The 16,966-nt window shown below is 40.5% G+C and overlaps 1 protein-coding gene across 3 annotated transcripts in view; it reads right to left on the reverse strand.

Moving 5' to 3' along the window:
• Positions 1-7,572, reverse strand: part of SIPA1L1 (signal induced proliferation associated 1 like 1) — a 197,110-nt gene extending 189,538 nt beyond the window's left edge. Inside the window, exon 1 of one of the 3 annotated variants that reach the window (XM_014869373.2) lies at positions 7,519-7,572. The gene's annotated coding sequence lies outside the window, so the exon portion shown is untranslated. The remainder of the gene's footprint in view (positions 1-7,518) is intronic. The other 2 variants (XM_014869376.2, XM_014869370.2) reach the window with 2 other exon arrangements.
• Between the last annotated feature and the right edge of the window lie 9,394 nt (positions 7,573-16,966).

Consider the following 16,966-nt stretch of genomic DNA (forward strand, 5'->3'; position numbering starts at 1 on the left):
GCATATTAATTAACCTTAAAACTTCCAACTGAAAATAAAAGTACACTAGTACAGGATTTTAAAAAGTCCTGATGATTTCAGGACATGATAAAAAGCCCTGTGAAGTTCTGGCTTTATCTAGATAGGGAGACAATTGTATAATAATGCAAGAATTAACTTAAGGTTCTCAAATTATTCCACAGTGCATATCCCACAGTTCAAATAGCCAAGTGAAGTGTCTGTGGCAGGTAGCTCTCCAGATGACCACAAACACTCATGTACAGGCAAGCCCTAAAAACAAACAGACCTTAATTTTTTTAAAAAGTCTTTCAATTCAAAATGGATGGTATGTTTTAAGACAATAATAGTGTTTTCCTTTTGTTTATATTAACAGCAAAGATTATTCTACCACCTCTGTATGGCAATGCAATTAAACAGTACTAGATTTGGGAATTTCCAGAGCTATGTCAAGTACAAGTCAATGACTACCCTGCTAGACAATGCAAAGTCAGGGAGGAGGAGGGAGGTTAAAACTAGAACTGACTTTCTGTCAATACTTCCCTCTTCAAAGACTGCAAAAGAAGGGAAAGAGACAAGGGAAAAAAAAATCCAAGAAAAGGATAAACTATGTTAACAGCTTTTACAGAAGTATCTCCTTTTGTCCTCACTTCTAAATGTTTTCTTCAGCAAAAGCTATGGGAAAGCATCATGGTTCACTCTTTCCTCCAGCTGCTGTATGATCAACACAGTGCAGTCTATTGAACTATTTTATTCTGATTCATACAACAAGCTGTTAAATACATTTGGAAAGTAGATAATCAGTGCCAGTATCACACCATTCATGAAGATATATTTATTTTCAAGGCATGAAAGCGCTAAACTATAACTTTCTTCTGCACAATTATGCAGTTTTCAGCATGGACTGAAAAAATTAAATCCTATTTCAGCCCTTACAATTTGAAAAGAAAAATACTCCTAGAAATCTCAACTGCATCCAGGAGAAGGAGCAAAGGCCCTCTAGGATTTATCCGTTGAGGTCTAATATTGTCTATTTGACACATCCAAAAATATTCCAAAAATAGTATCAGATATTTTAGCTTTTAAAAATAAAAAAAAAAAAAAAAGAGATTGGTAATTCAGAAAGCGGGGAGAGAAGTCTTGTCCACAAAAAACAAAAAGAGATCTTTAAACAATTCAGAGGTAAGAACTGTAATGACTTTTATGCAGCACTAACACATTTAAGCCTGCAGTCTGAGTTTCATCACCCATTGTCTTCTCTAATTTTTAAACATGCAGACAAAGTTATGTTGCACTTCAGAAACGCAAAAAAGAAAAAAATTAAGTCTGATCTTTGCCACAGTTTCTTCAGCAAATTTGGCCCTGCCAAAAGGCAAATGTTCAAGATGTGTATGTTTCTGCTTACACGAGTCTCTAGAGAGAAAATAAATAACGCTGAGTACAAACACAGCCCACTGCCCCCCTTGCGTGCCCGGATAAAGCAAAGGGGCTTTCCTGTCACAGGTCTGCAACCCGAGAGCCACCAGCGGGGGTGCTGCTGCCCCCGCAAGAGACACGAAATGCGCTGGACACAAAGGAAAAGTGTTTACATTGATGAAGGAGAAAAAAAAAAACAAAAACAAACAAAACTTGCTATAAGGATGGTTTTTCCCTTTTTGAAGTTGTTTAAGCTGTACCTACAGTAGCACTTCCAAGAGCAGTGGCCTTGGAGGAGCCCTCCAGCTATCCCCAGCTATGCCTGCAGAGACCACGGAGGTTCAAGCCCGGACTCCAACCTCCACTGCAGCAGCGCTGGCTGCACATTGCTCCCAGGGACTCACGGCTTTGTCCCACCAAGCTTTAAAAGTCTCCAGTGATGGACATTCACCAGTCACTCTGGGGTGGTCTGTTAAATGCTTTGTCACTCTCACAATGATTTATTTAAATTTCTATACATTTTCTGGTGTGCATAAACTGGAATTCTCCTAGAGGAAACTAAGCTAAAAATCGCTGCCCAAAAGTTCACCAAATGTGACCCAGCCCTTAATGGTCACAGAGGTCCAAGCCAACAAACCACATCTGTGGTGGGAACATCCAATTTAGGTGACAAGACTAAATTATCTCTGAAGTAAAACTACTCAAATACAAAATGTTTTCATCTGGGAGACTTGATGCCCCTACCTTCTGCCAGAGACCCATGCCTACTCTGCCAAATTATTTGCTATAGTAAGAACAATTGACAAAACCATGCATATAAACAGCAATTTTGAAATCAAATTAAAGTGCTCTCTGAAACAAAAAGAAAAAAAAAAAGAAAGATAAAAACCAGGAAATAACCCCTCCCACAAACAGCAATCATCATAGATCTGCACCAAATACTTCCAGTGACCGTGTGAATTAATTCTGAGTGAGCAAGTAAGATCAGTACCTCATAATAAATACAAAACAAAAATAAAATTGCAATCATTTGAAAAAGTTCCAAGAACAATGTAAAAATGTTCTTGGGGCTAAGCTGTGGTGCTTAGTTGCTGGCTGGGGTTAAACCACCACAGTAACCTTTGGTCAAATACAGAATGCATGTATTAAAAGTGTCTGTAAGTCTTTAGAGGGAACTCTCTGTATGACCACCAACAAGAATACCCAAGAGATGGATCAAAGCTGCTGATGTGAACAACTGGCATACAGAAAGTTCTGCCACCACAGCAATAGCTGTACAGATATTATCTGCCACTCTTAAAAAAAGTTCTGTATTAATCCTAGTTCACATCACATCAGCATACAATAAGCCTGTCATTATTTATTCAAAAGTCAAAAGACAATTGATTTAGCTGATGGTGCTGTAAAATGCATCATGACTGGAGAAACTCAGAGAGCAGAACATGCTACAAAAGCAGCCCTTGGCACCTCCTGGAACCTCACCAGCCACTGCACAGAGAAGCCAGCAAGGCAGGCTACAGAGTAAAGGAAGATGCTTGGCAATTTCCCCACCCAGAAAAGTAAACCTTAAAATCCATAAAATAATCCAGCCAAGTACATTAAACATAACTAAGTCTCACAGGCAACTTTTGTCCAAGTCATGCTCAACTTCTGACCCATACCTCCTAGCAGCCTGGAAAAAGAATTTGTTTCCTGATGATTTTGGATAGTTTAGGTTTTTAGCCCACTATAACTTCACAAGTCAGGAAAAATAGGATATATTTTAGGGTTAACTGAAGAAGCTTTCACTAAATTGAAAGTCCGTGTCAAAGCACAAGTTCAAAGTCAACACATCTCACAGCTGCAGTAATAAAGTCAGAACCAGTCTCTCTGAGGTTTATGTGAGTATTCTGAGGTAGAAATCATGTTACCTCAAAAGGTAAATAAACAACACAAAATTTAAACACCTCCTAAAGCTATTTTAGCACTGAAGGCAAAACCACGTGGATTAAAGAAGAACAATCCAACTTTAAACCAGCTATATGATACAAGCTTCTCTAAGTTTTAAAAACTTATAAAACTTGGTCTTTAAAAATCATTCCACTAATCTCTACAATCTACCTGAAGAAAGCATTCTTCCCATTCTACAGAGCCTAAGACCAAAAGTAAGAGTATTAAAACATCAACAAAAAAATTCAAAGTGCCTCTCAGGCCTAGGCATGAACCACTTGTCCAAGTAACAACTCTTCCTTCTCTACAATACACTTTTAGAAAAGTTGTCCTACACAGCCATGCATTTTTCAGGAACTGGATTTCTCTTGAAAAGAGACATCCATCCACTATGCAGGGAACAAGAGCTATGACTACTGCACTGCAGCATCCAGCACGAGCTGAAGTAGTTCAGAGACACAGCTTTGCAGGACTCCACTCCACTTACTGACTCAGACCCTCGAAAGAACCAGGACGAATACTTGGTTAGCAATTATACAATTCAACAGCTATCAAGATTATGAAAAGTGTCCTGTCTCTGCATTCAAAAGAAGTGCTCTTTAAAACAGGTTTCCATAAAGAAAACAAAGGCATGTAAATGCTTAGCTCACTTAATGCTTAATATAAAAGACATGTGGCAGACTAGATCAAATACCTCACCCAGTAAACTGTGCCACAGAATTCAATATTAAAGAGACTGAGACAATGACATAATTTAGCTTTACATATGCAAAAAAAGACATCTAAAACCATTTTATCTGCTGATTTATATTCAAAAACACAGTTAAAGAAATCAAACTGTTCTAGTCTCTGCAACTCCTAATGGGTTTCCCAAAGTTCAGAGTGCAAAACTGCTACAGACTGTGTTAGTCTTGTGCTGCCAGCTGTGTAAGAATGAAAAATCAAAAATTCTAGTCATTCAGCCTCACCAATGACCATAAGCTGTAGGTCTGCAATCGAGCCTTAGGTTCATCATTGCTGGTAAGGCTGCACCCCCAAAAAACATTGATTGCCTTTCATGAGAAAATATCTCAAGTCTCACAGAGCCATCAAATCCCACTTTATAAACCTCCAGCTTGAGGGTCCTCATTCAAATATTACACTGAAGTCCTGTGAAATATAAAACTTAAGACTATTTAAAAGCTGCAATTTAGAGCAATACACTTGAAATCAAGTCACTGAAGTCAAATCTCCCTGGAAACATAAAATACAGAATAATGTCACTTTTTTCACTCACAGAAAGATATTGAACATGATTAATTTCACAAGAGAAATCAACAAACCCCTTACCTAACAGTTCTTAAAATTATGTATTTACACTGATAAAAGAAATAACTGCACTTACTATTGTTGTTAATGAGTTATGACAGGAATACAAGTTCAACAAATGGCTTTCAGAATAAATGAATAAAATAAAAATCGAAAATATAAATAATGAAGCAAACAGAGCAAATATGTAAAAAATTAAGATAATTCAATCATGTCTTATTGAATTTTTAAATATTTAAAGAGCTGGGGAGAAATAAAACCAATCTGCCTGAAGCCAAGAAAGCCAAAGAAACAACAGATCAAAACTGTTTGCCATACAGCCAACACTTAGGGTCAATGAGAATAAATTTCAACCTCTGAAAACGTCAGCATTAGGGAAACTAACCTGTGTGACTGAAATTTTGATAAAGGCAGCAGTTCTGCTTCTTTAACCCAGTAGGGCATCCTGGATTTCTAACCAGTAGCAGTAAGAGCTCAATAGCTTGCAGCAACCCCCTTGCTGAAGGGATTAAACTACTGATATGGAGAAAACTGTCCCTTTTTCTTCTCTACAACAGACATGCTATAGGACAAAACAGAGGAATAAAAAAGAAATTCAACTGGGCCTCAACTCATTCTCTTACTAGACTAACTCACATTTTCCCAATGTATTTCTAAAATTATCCTCATGACCTTACTGAAGTTCAAAATAACCAGTTGAAATAGTTTATGTTTTAAAGTTCTGTTTTTCTACCTTAGAAATAAAAAATGCCTCCATAGCAGCAAAACTAATAGCTGTGAAATAGACATTTTAAAGGATATATATTTGAGACAGATTTAGAAAATTGAGAAAACAGTAAGAGCTACACAAGAACAAAATGCTCCCAAAGTGCCAGCAGAATGCTTATCATGAGAAAAAAAAAAAAACTGCTTGAAAAGCTCCAAAAGAGGGGAAGAGGCCACATTTGGACATAGTTTTAAAACAACAGCTATCCAAAAGGTAATCCCAAACTTTAAAATAGCATTTCAGATAAGTATGAGAGGGAGAAAAAAAAGCTCTTCAAGCCTAGAACCAATGATGCACAACTGAATTACAATAATACCTTTCATTATAGAAAAAATGGATCATGAACTGCATGTCCCCATATTAAGTCCTCACTCCGGGCTGCAGCTCCACCCTTTCACAGGTGTGTGTCAGTACCTGCCTCTACACCTGCTAGCCTTTTTCATCAAGCAAATTTTTGCAGCCCTACAATAGTCAGAGCTGACATTCCATTTTGTTTCTGACTTCATGATCTAAGAGGTTTTATGAACCACAACTGAAAGCTAAGTATGCCTATCCCAAACAGCAATGATGAAACTAAGCATTTTATTAGCATCAGTAATACCTTCTTAATGCAATGTTGAGCAACTAAGTGCACATCCTTTAATCAACTGACCGTAAATAAACACTTAAAATGGTGAAAAAATCTTCTGTCCCTAGCTTCCTATCACCAAAATGAGACATAGCACACACGGAAAACATTCAATAAAGAAATTTCTCTTTTTTTTGCTTTACCTAAATAAGACTATGGGATTGTTTTTTGGAAACCAAGAAAAAATTACTGAGAAGTTCCCACACTGTTTCTACATTAATAACTGGTATGGCATCTGATGGCCTAAGGCATAAGAGCCTTGACACTGAAACACAACTCAGAGATCTCTACGATTACAATTGCCACAAACTTCTACCTTAATACTTTCACGTGTCTCTCCCACCACTTCAGCTGAAGGGGAATGGAATCTAGCCCAGCAATACATTCCAAGTAAGTAACAACCAAACCCTCCACCTGAGAGAGCACAGATACTTGTTACCCAGTTAGTACTTGCAGCAAAACCTCTTTTCCCTTTTACAAAACTGGTTTATGCTTTAATTTAAGGGAAACAAGTGCTTAATTCCCATAGTTAGAAAAAGAAATAAAAACGATCAATCAAAATCTCATCATGAAAGGGCTGCTTTCTAAAAAAAACACCAATCGTGGTTCATCCATACAGATCTGGAACATAATGAAATCCGACACCTTTACTCTGAAGACGAATTTGCATTGTATTATCAACTGGGGCTCCGTGCTCACAGATGCACTTCATTCAGCATGCAGTAACGGGTTCATTAAAGCAGCATCACTCAAATTTTTTAAAGCGATTTTGCAGGCAAAAATCTTTAAACACGATTTGGTAAGTAGTATTATACAAAAAAATAAAAGCCTCTGTTTTATTTTAAGGGTTGAAACGCGCCTCCTCAATCTAAAACATACAGATGTTGTGGCCAAGGTTATACAAGGAGATCTTCATTAAGTTGAGCAATTCCCATTTTGTGTCGCTGCTTTACCAGACATGAATGAGTGCATTCCTCATTACATGAACTGAAGCTGCATCACAGCTATCCAGTACAAATAATACAGTTATCTTTAAATACAGCACGAGAACGTTAACATCAGGACTTCATGCAATATAAAACAGGGGAAGAGCAAACAAACTCGGCTTAGGAAGATAATCGCTTTCTCATCTACCTTTCCTTGCTTCTCCGCCTCCTCCTTCCCCTTAAGATTCACTTTAAGGCAGTCCCTGTTTTCCCACTTTTCCAGGCTCCCAGTGAAGGAATCAACCATCCGCAAACATTTTGTTCCTCCACTCCGCCTCCTCCTGAGCAGAGCATTCAGAACATCCCCACCGGCACTGCCCCGAAATCACTTAATTGTTATCATTACTGCGGTCTCAGCACCGGCTCGGAACAAAACCAGTCCCATTACACCCTCGCTGGCTATAAAAAGTAAAAAAGTGGGGGAAGAAAAAAAAAAAAAAAAAAAGGGAAAAAAAAAAAAAAAAAAAAGAGGCTTAAGTGCAACTTACAGCGGCGAACAAGAGACAAGTTATCTAGCGAGCCGGGGAGGCGAGCGGCGTGTGCCGCTCCGGGCCGCGGGGGAGCGCGTCCCCCGCCGCAGGGCGCCCTCGGCGCGGCCGCCTCCGCGCGGGCGGGCAGCGCGGGAGCCGCCGCCGCGGAGCGCAGCGGGCCGGGCCGTCGCCGCTCACCGCCGCCTCCGGCCGCGCTGCTCCCGCTCGGGGCTGCCTTTCCTGCGGAGAAAAAAAGACACAAATCCGGAACCTAGCACCCGGCACGGCTCGCTGCAGTAGGACCCGCGCCCGACCCGCCGGTACGGCTGGCTACCGCCGCCCCCGGGGCGCTCAGAGCAGGCGCCCCCCGCCCGGTTCTGGGCGCTGCGGCGGGAGGCAGCTCAGAAGGCCACTTGCACCCGGACCCCGCTGCCCTCGTCCCCGTTAACCCCAGTCGGGCTGGGGGCCGCTACCCTTCCCCCGCACGCACACCCACCCGCACACCCCTTCGGCCAGCGGCACGGCGGCTCCCCACGGCAGGCTCCGCGGCAGGAAGGAGGGGGCGCGGCGCGCAGCCCGCCCCGGCTCGACGCTCCCGCTCGCAACTCACCCAACAAAGTTGCTGCGGCGGCTGCCGGCGGCTCGGCTCCGCTCCGCTCGCTGGGCTGGGCTGAGCGCGGCGCTCCCCGCCCGCGCAGCCCGGGATGAGCTCACCCCGCGCCCGCCCCGCCGCGCTCCGCCCGCCGCCGCTCTCGCGAGAGGGGCCGCCCCGCAGCCCGCCCGCGCCACGGCGGCGTTCCCATGGCAACAGCCAAGCGCCGGGCCCTGCGGGCGGCTCAGGCCCGCGTCGAGCTCCCTGCTTTTTGACTGACTTCTTACCATTTTGATATTTACGTCACTTTCCAGCCTCCTGGAGACCTGTAGGGAGGTCACTGTAGTTGCTAAGACAAAGTCAAATCTTACCGGTACCATACGAACAGTATATCCCGAGCTCTTTTGCTGCCAGTCAAATTAAAATGGATTCTCCCTTAGATATCCATCACACATAACAAATTAAAGATGTGGGAAGGCACATCTGAAAAAAGAGCATACGTTAACATCACCCCTAGTTCTGCAGGAACACTGCTCTGTTTTCAAATGGCCAGAATTTTGAAAACAAGCTGTGGGTAACACATTCTGGATACTCTGCTAATGGTTGTTACCGTCCTTGGCTTGGCAGAACGTTAGCAATCTCAGTTAAACCACTTTAAGTGAAGCTTTCCCTGAAATTAGGACACTGTGATTTGGGCTGGCGACGATCCAGCAGTGTGCAGCATGGTGATAGCTAGAGCAAGCGAGCTGTGGTGAGCAGCTGCTCTGCCGCAGAGATGTTCCCTTCACACCCCATTCACTTTCCAGGAATGTCCAGACAGCAAAGACCAACAAAACTTACATATGGATCCACGTGGCTCGATACCTTCAGAGGATGTTCCTTATTGGCCTTCAGTACTGATGTTTAAATATCATGGTGTTTGATACTGTAAAAATATCCAGATTTCCAGAGAGCAATCACTCTTTCACAGGTTCCCAACTTGAACTCTTGACTCCTGCAGGTGTTATGGTGTCAGAAAAAAACAATCCTGATGTCATTTTCATGAGAAGAAGAAGAAACATTATGGATGGACAAATAACTGATCCCAGTGCAGCTCTGGCATGGAACAAAAAGTAAAATTGACAAGCTATTAAAAAAAAGAGGAACATTTTCAGTATTTAAATATTTTTATCTTATATCACTCACCTGAAGTGATTTTTTACTTTAACGTGGATTTTTTTGGTTTTTAATTAAATGAAAACTTTTTTATTGGCAGCTGGAGCCCCAGTCGTATAAAGGGAAGTCCAAAGAGGCTTACAGGCCTCGGGTTCACACACACAGCAACACTGGATGTGACTGCAGCATTAGGAACTGTGGTGTGCAATTACTGAATTTGCCTTCATCAGAGGAATTTAGATAGTGAGAGGCTCTGGTTTGCAATTTCTTTAATGAGGTTAATGAGGCTAGCACATTCTCAAATGGTTTGTATGATCTTCCTTCACATACAGCTGCTGTGTCAGATCTTCAAATGAGGAAAGCATTCAGAAGGGGTGCACAGGGAGGGAGAGGCTCTGACACCAAGCACCAGCCCAGCCCCTGTGCTGTGTGCACACACCCTTGCCTGCAGCCCAGCCGGGAGCTGGCTCCTGCCCCGGGGCCCTGCAGTTTCCTCCTGAATCCCAGGCCTGAGAGGTTGACATCTGGTACTGCAGGGGTCCCATTGTGAGGGCTGCTGGTGTGAGATGCTGTTCTCACCACATTCTCCCTGTTGCATGATTCTCCCCATCTAGACTTGTGATTAGGGAGACAGCAGCACTCAAGAAAAATACGTGTTCTCACAGGTGTCAGGATATCCAGAACTCATGTATTTTCTTTCTGTGGATGTACAAACTTTTCTGTGTCTTTATAATAAGCAGTTATTAATTAGGCTTGAGGAGGGGAGAGAAGGAGAATTTAGAGTTTACTCCCGGCCTATGAAAAAAAGTCATCAGCAGAGCTGATCTAAAATAAGAGGGATAACAGGGGGTTTACTCCAAAATAATTATCTTACCTCAATAATGCACGTCTAATTCCAGAACAAAAGGACTCTCTTCTCTTATATAGAGCACTCACACACCAGTCTCTGACTAGCTGTTACAGAATGAAGGATGCACAGCTGGTTTCCCTGTATAGAGACAAGCCTCAAAAACTCCAGCGATTTTTGAACGCCAATCCTTCTTCTGCCACTAACTTTCTGTGTTACGATAAGCAACTCACTTAATTTCTGTTTTAGTATTGTCCTTCAAGTAAAAAGGGGAAATGATACAACTATTTACCTCAGAAGAGCAAGGTGAATGTAAATTAATTAATATTTATGTTGCTCTCTGAAGATTTGACTTTATGAAAGGGTAAATAATAGGACTGAGTAGAGCTGGCTGGAGCTACTGGAAGCACAGGGAAAATCTGACTAAGAACCTGAACCACCCTGAAACTGAGTGCATTTTTTATTCATTGATGAACAATGAACATGGAAAGTTTATATCCAGCACCCCCTTCCAAGAAGCATTACAATTTGGCTATACAACTCCCCAGAAAATTAGATGAAGCAATTTGCATAGCGATGATTTGACAGAGCCCAAGATCAGTGCATTCCAGGATATTCATGTTCTCAGGAAGTCTCTGTATAAGGGGAAGGCTTTAGGTTCTTGGAGTGATTCCCTGCATTATTGTCCTGGGGATTAGAGGACAGTCTTTCATATGGATCATTTCAGTGATCCAGTTTATAGTACATAAACAGTTATACTGCCATAAGGAAAGGCCAGTTTTCCTTTGAGGCACTGAGGACAGGGACAAGAGGCAATGTTGGCAGGAAAGGCAGCATCTTCTGAATTATAACTTCTGTGTTCTTTTCTGTTTTTTTTCACTCATGAACAGGCCTTTTCTGACATCAAGTAGATATAAACTCTCTCTGACTTCACCAGTTATAATTCTAGGCAACTCATACAGTCATTTGAACTCTCTGAGGGACTTCAGAGACATTTTAAAGCAATTCTCTCTGCAGCTTACAAAAATTCATCCTGAAGTAAATCTGTTCCATTTAATTGGCACGGGTAATTACTAATAGGGCATAAAAGTATTTGAAGTCATTAAAACTCAATATGAGAAATACACTAGAAATTAGCTAGAAGCAGGAAAAAATTTATTTTTTTATAAATGCAAGGAAATGTTTCAGACTTTGGTATATTTAACATAGTAGAAATATTTAAGGATTTCTCTCAAAAAGGATTTGAAAAGAAAGCATGCAGGAACATTTTGCAACAAAGCAGCACATGGAGCAGAGTGTCCAGGTGAGCCTGAAGGCTTGTGAGAAGGGATTGTCAGGTAGGAAGTACAAAACAAAATGATCAGTGTCAAGTCTGACAGGCCAGAATTGTGACCTCTCAGCTGTGGGCTCACAGAGGCACCCAACCACATTGCAGCTTCCTCCTGCCAAGCCTGTCTGTCCTGCTTTGCAGTGAGCAGCCTCTTTCTCACAATTTGCAAGGATCTGTGTTATTCTTATGCGTTTCTATGGTCTGCCAAACCACTGGAATAGAGAAAAAAGTCCAGAAACTGTACTAATGGGAGCCACTTAGGACCTGGACAGCTGTAGGTTCCTCAGAAAAGAATTGCAAAACACGCATTCAGAACATGTCTCAAGTCTGCATTTACAGAGGCATGTACATAGCCATTACCTTTATGAATCAAGAAGGCTTTTCAATAATAAAGGCACAGTTAATAACCTTGTCTGAAAGATTTGTTGTTTTTTTTTTTAAACCCCACATTTTATTTGGATGCATATCAGAATATTATTTTGATGTTACCTTTTGGTTTTAATTTAGTACCTGGAGCAAGAACAAGGCTGGTTAGATCAATACACAGTAATTCAGCATAATATGTCGAGTAGTCATTGTACTACAGGCTTAGAAGAAAGTGCAAGAAAAGGGAAGGAAAATTAGAAATTTTCCTTGCCTGACAAGAAAGTAAAGCAAAAGAGACATTTCTGGAGAGAGGGTTCTTGGTTTCAAATTTGCAAGTGATGTGATACAATGTCAGCCATTAAATCATAACATTCAAGTATTTAAAAACAACATAAGCAGAATTTCACTGCTTTATTTAATAAGAAACTCTCTTCCTGTGCATTAAAAGATTAGGGATGAAAATTCAAATACTCAAAAGTAATAAATCCCAAATACCATCTGCTTATACTTTTATTTCAAATTTCTTGGGCATAGACACTCTATAATATGAATTGTAATTATATGATTGTATAACTTTCTCCTCAGTTTCTCTGAAGCCTGGAAAATCAGAGCACAGCTCCACGCCTTCCTTTCTGCAAACTGCTGTTCTCTAGCCCTGAGACAGGTGGATGTGTTGCCAGCTAGGTTGATCTGAAGTGTTCATCATAACAGAATGTTTCACAAACAGCAACAAATGCATTTTTACCCCTTTCCTGTAAGGTGATATTTTTATCCCCATTTTATAGATCGAATAGCTAGCACCTGGCTTTCCAATATGGTTATGAAAGGATAGCTCTTCTTTTCCAGAAGTATATGTCCCCAGAAATTAATTTGTAATTGTAAATACTCCTGCAAATCAAGCCCCAATTTCCCTGGAGTTAGACTTAGGCCACACAAGCTGGCATACACAGGCACTGCTAATGGAAGAAGTAGATCTGTTTACTCCACTCTCTCTGCTCCTTCTTCCTCCTGGTTGCCTCTTCCTGCCCCTGTGCTGCCCCAACCTTTGTGCTGCGCAGATGTTCATGTGACTCTACAACCAACTAACTCAGAGACCTGCTCCAGCTAGAAACTAACCCAGCAGGAAAAATAAGCACTAGCATTCAGACAGATCAGTTTCCTGATCCAGTTTAGACTGTGGCCTCATAAATGTTTGATGCAGGATAGGACAAAATACAGGAACAGAAACAAACAGCCGAGAGGGCAGGTAGGTAGGATTTCTTCACTCATTGGCAGCATCAGCTTGCTCTGGACAGAAGCATTTGTTAAACCTCAGAATTAGGGGCACAAACACATCAGTTTTGTTCAAGGACTAGACTTGAAAGGAAAAGACAACTTCAAGATAGTGTGGTAGCGGTGGAAAGGACACAATTTCAGTTCAGCTGCCCTTTTACCTTGAGACTACTGAACTTTTTCTTTTTTGACTGCCTGTTTCCCTTGCCTTCCTTCTCTGTGGGACTGTTGTTCACTGATGGGGCTAAACATTGAGTTCAAATGTAGTATTTAAATCGGCATCTCTTCATAGCTCTTCTGAGCACTTCGTAGTGAAGGAGGTCCATTTTATTCTGCAAATGAGGGTAATATTTAAGACAAGTGAGCTGGAAGGAGGAAATGTGGTTTGATTCTTGCCCCAGGGGTTGTTTCTATGTTTTTTGAAGAACACATTCTGGATGATATTCATGTAAAGTCCAAAGTCTCAGTACTGGCTTTTATGCTCTCACACCAGAAATCCTTCCTTTCCTTTCTGGGAAGTGGCAAAATTTCAGCAGTAGCCATGAAGAACATTCCCACCAAGAAGAGCTCACAATAGCATGCTTGTAGCATTGGCCTAGGAAGTGGAAAAGTAGGAAGCAGGAGATCGATATGGACCAGAAAGAAACATAACCCAGGTACTCTGTATTCAAGGAAAGTTTAGTCCAGGCAGAAAAGAGCAGCACTCCTTCTGTTGGCAACATCTCAAAATGAAAGAGTGCCCTCTCATTTCTACTTGTAATAAGCATTTCTCTCTAGCAAAGTGTTCTGGGCTGTTCATGCTTAGGAATGGAGGTATCTCCTAGTCTTATCTTGGATATAAGAGTAGGTTCATTTGCAAGGGGAGGAAAACAAAACCCAGTATCCTTATAAAATTCTAGAAAGTTTGAGCAGCATTCTTAAACAAACTTGAATGATTCATTCTGAAGAAAATATAAAATAAAAAGCCCTCAGATGCATTTCATTTTTGTGTTTCCATAATTCAAGGTGACTATTTTTTAAAGTATTTTATACACAATTAGTCTGAAATATGGTTTTCTAGCTCTCAGCTTTCTGAGCAAAATATAGAATGACACAGTTATTAACCTTTGGGAAACCTCTCCTACACACAACAGAATTAAATTCTACAGAAAACTGAATAGCATTGGGAGAAATTCCAAATTACTTACCACTCATTTGTTTGATGGATAGTTGGGCTAGCTATCGCTTTTTACAGAGCTGCCAATCACTGAAAGTGCTGGGATATATTCTGAGAACTCTCTTCGAATCACAAATTGCAGTCACAGGGCTCCATGGCTTAAATTATTGTGGAAGAAACAGTTACATTGCATGAAAAGAGATGATACTGTTACCACGAGAGGATAATATTGTGGTATCAGCAGCTTCCACTTTTCAGCAGAGTAAGTTGCTTCTTTCAATTTGACATTCAGAGATATTTATTTATTTGGAAGGCTGTTCTGTCTGAAGATTTCAGTACTGATGTTGAAACTCAAACTGAGATCACCATATTAGATAGAGAGGGGAAATTGTTGTATCAGTTTGTTTATTCTGCATTTGGCAACTCTCTAAATACTCAGTTTCATTCTTTCCATAGCAAAGGGTGTTAGTCACTCTGTTGTTTGTCTGAGGATTTTATACAGCAGGAAGAAGAGGGGAAAAAAGATGTTGTCTTTTTTTGAAATCCAAAAACTAACAAAAATATTGTAGAGCATGGCTAAACCATGAAATTATTTTCCATGCTATTTTGAAAGAGCTGAGCCACCTGTAGTTACTATACCTATTATAAAAAGTATATTTATACTCACAGAGTTCATTAATTCAATGAAGCAAGTTATGCAGAGTAGCTATACTTCTGTTTTGGTTATTCAGTTACTCATGGCTCATCCTAGATCTCCATGGGTCAACAGATTTTTTTGTAGATCTCAGGCTCGAATTCTACCATTTCTGCTGGGAATAGTCCTTCTCATCTTGTGTCCACTCTGTTCAAACAAAGATTTGGGTGGGAGGGAGAGGTGTGGAAATTAGAACTTCCTCTCCTGTGGTATACATTCCATAGGGTTTCCACAGAGAATGTGATTGCTCCAGCCACCACCCTTTTATGTGTAAGTTCTGATTGGCCTTTCTGCTTCCACAGGGTCTGAAAACCTTGGTTTAGAAGGCTACATAGAAGTGACTGATAAATTAAGGTCTCATAAGATCAGCTTGTGCCATCCAAATCTCAGTGTTCACCTTCCTCTTCTGGTGCTGTGTGCACATGAGGTTTCTGCTGCTTTGAAGTCATCTTCCAGATATTTTGCCAAAGGAGCCTGCACGGAAACAGGAGGATGTTAGAACTGCAATTGCCATTCAACTTACAACTGCAACTGGAATTCAGAATTCAGAAGAACAAGTAGAAAACTGGAGTGGTCTTTGAAGGGTGACTGCAGGGATCTGTAAAGGAAAAGCGCCAGGTATATACACAGTTATTTTTTCCTTTTATTTTTGTAGCTTGTATTTCATATTAAATACCTGAAAGAGGGAGACTTGCAGTCTTGTCTTGTGCCATAGAATTTCTTTACCAGAAGTCTTCAACATCTCATAAAGTTACAAATATTTGTTGCAAGCTTTTTATTCACTAGTTATGTTGTAATAGTACCTACATCAACTTATACCTATAGCCAGTATAATTGCAGAAACTAGGGAGTTATTTAAAGTAAATCAATGAGGATGTGAGTATGATGCATTACTTTTCAGTAATGTATGCACCAATATAGATTTATTTTTGCTGCTAAGGTAGAAAATAGAAGGGTCTGGCCTAGCCCAGAGTTACTCAGCTTAATCATTAAAGCTTTGAATGTATCCTGTGGCCTGAAGATAATATTCTGGGGAAAGATTCTCTTGCAACTTGATAAACATTTTCTTCTCAAGAGTCAAATATGCAGTCTTGCATATACGTCCTTCATCAAGTTTCACAGCAGTTTCACAAGTAAAATCAATAAGATAATTTTTTTATTGTAAATTGTGGTTTCAGAGCACAGGAATCTGGTTTGTTGATACAAATGTTCGTTCACTGCTTAATGGTTTTTAAATTACCTTATATAATCACACAAAAATTATTTACAGGAACATGCCCAAGTGTATTTGCATAAACTTTAGATAGATGTGGCTACAGACATTGTTGAGCATGAATGCCAGGCTGGATTTTTGACAGCCTGAGGTACTGTTAATGTTCTAAGACTACCAAATCCCAGTGGTATCAGAATCACCAGAAAAAAATACACAAGAGCTTGTAGAACGGAACCTTGGGCAATTATTCAGGGGAGGGAGCTAAGAAAAAAAGTGATCTGGAGACCCTCTTTTAAGAAAAAAATCTTCTGCAGTTTCCAAGGGACTAATGAACTATATCTCAGAATAGATAGCCAAAGCCAAAATGTGCATTTCATTCTGGTGAAAGCAGGGGATATATGTATTTCAGTCTTATCCATTATCCAAACTAAAAAACAACGGATTATTAGAGTCAAAATGTTTTTAATCTGAATAAAATGTTATCTTCAATTTTCATTCAAGAAAATATAAAAGCCCTGCATAATACTGTACAAAACCTATTCAGAAATTATTAGGACTATTTCACATGTATGTGCATGTTTCCCTCAATTAAAACTTGGAAGAAGAATCCATGATATTCTTATCAGTTCTGATCTAAAGTAGCTGATATGCTTGTATTTCATGCTGTTATCAAAACGGTAGAATTCCCTGTCCCACTTTCTGGTGAATAAATCCTTATGTTTTTTCCCTCCGTTTTCTAAAAGCCTTCCTGAGATTAAAATCTAAGTCTGTCTGTCTTAAAGAGGCATCCTAGTGACATCATTGTGCACACACACACACACACACACACAGAGTCTCCAGG

Source organism: Sturnus vulgaris, chromosome 6 (genome assembly GCF_052056855.1).
Source record: "Sturnus vulgaris isolate bStuVul1 chromosome 6, bStuVul1.hap1, whole genome shotgun sequence".
Taxonomy (NCBI): domain Eukaryota; kingdom Metazoa; phylum Chordata; class Aves; order Passeriformes; family Sturnidae; genus Sturnus; species Sturnus vulgaris.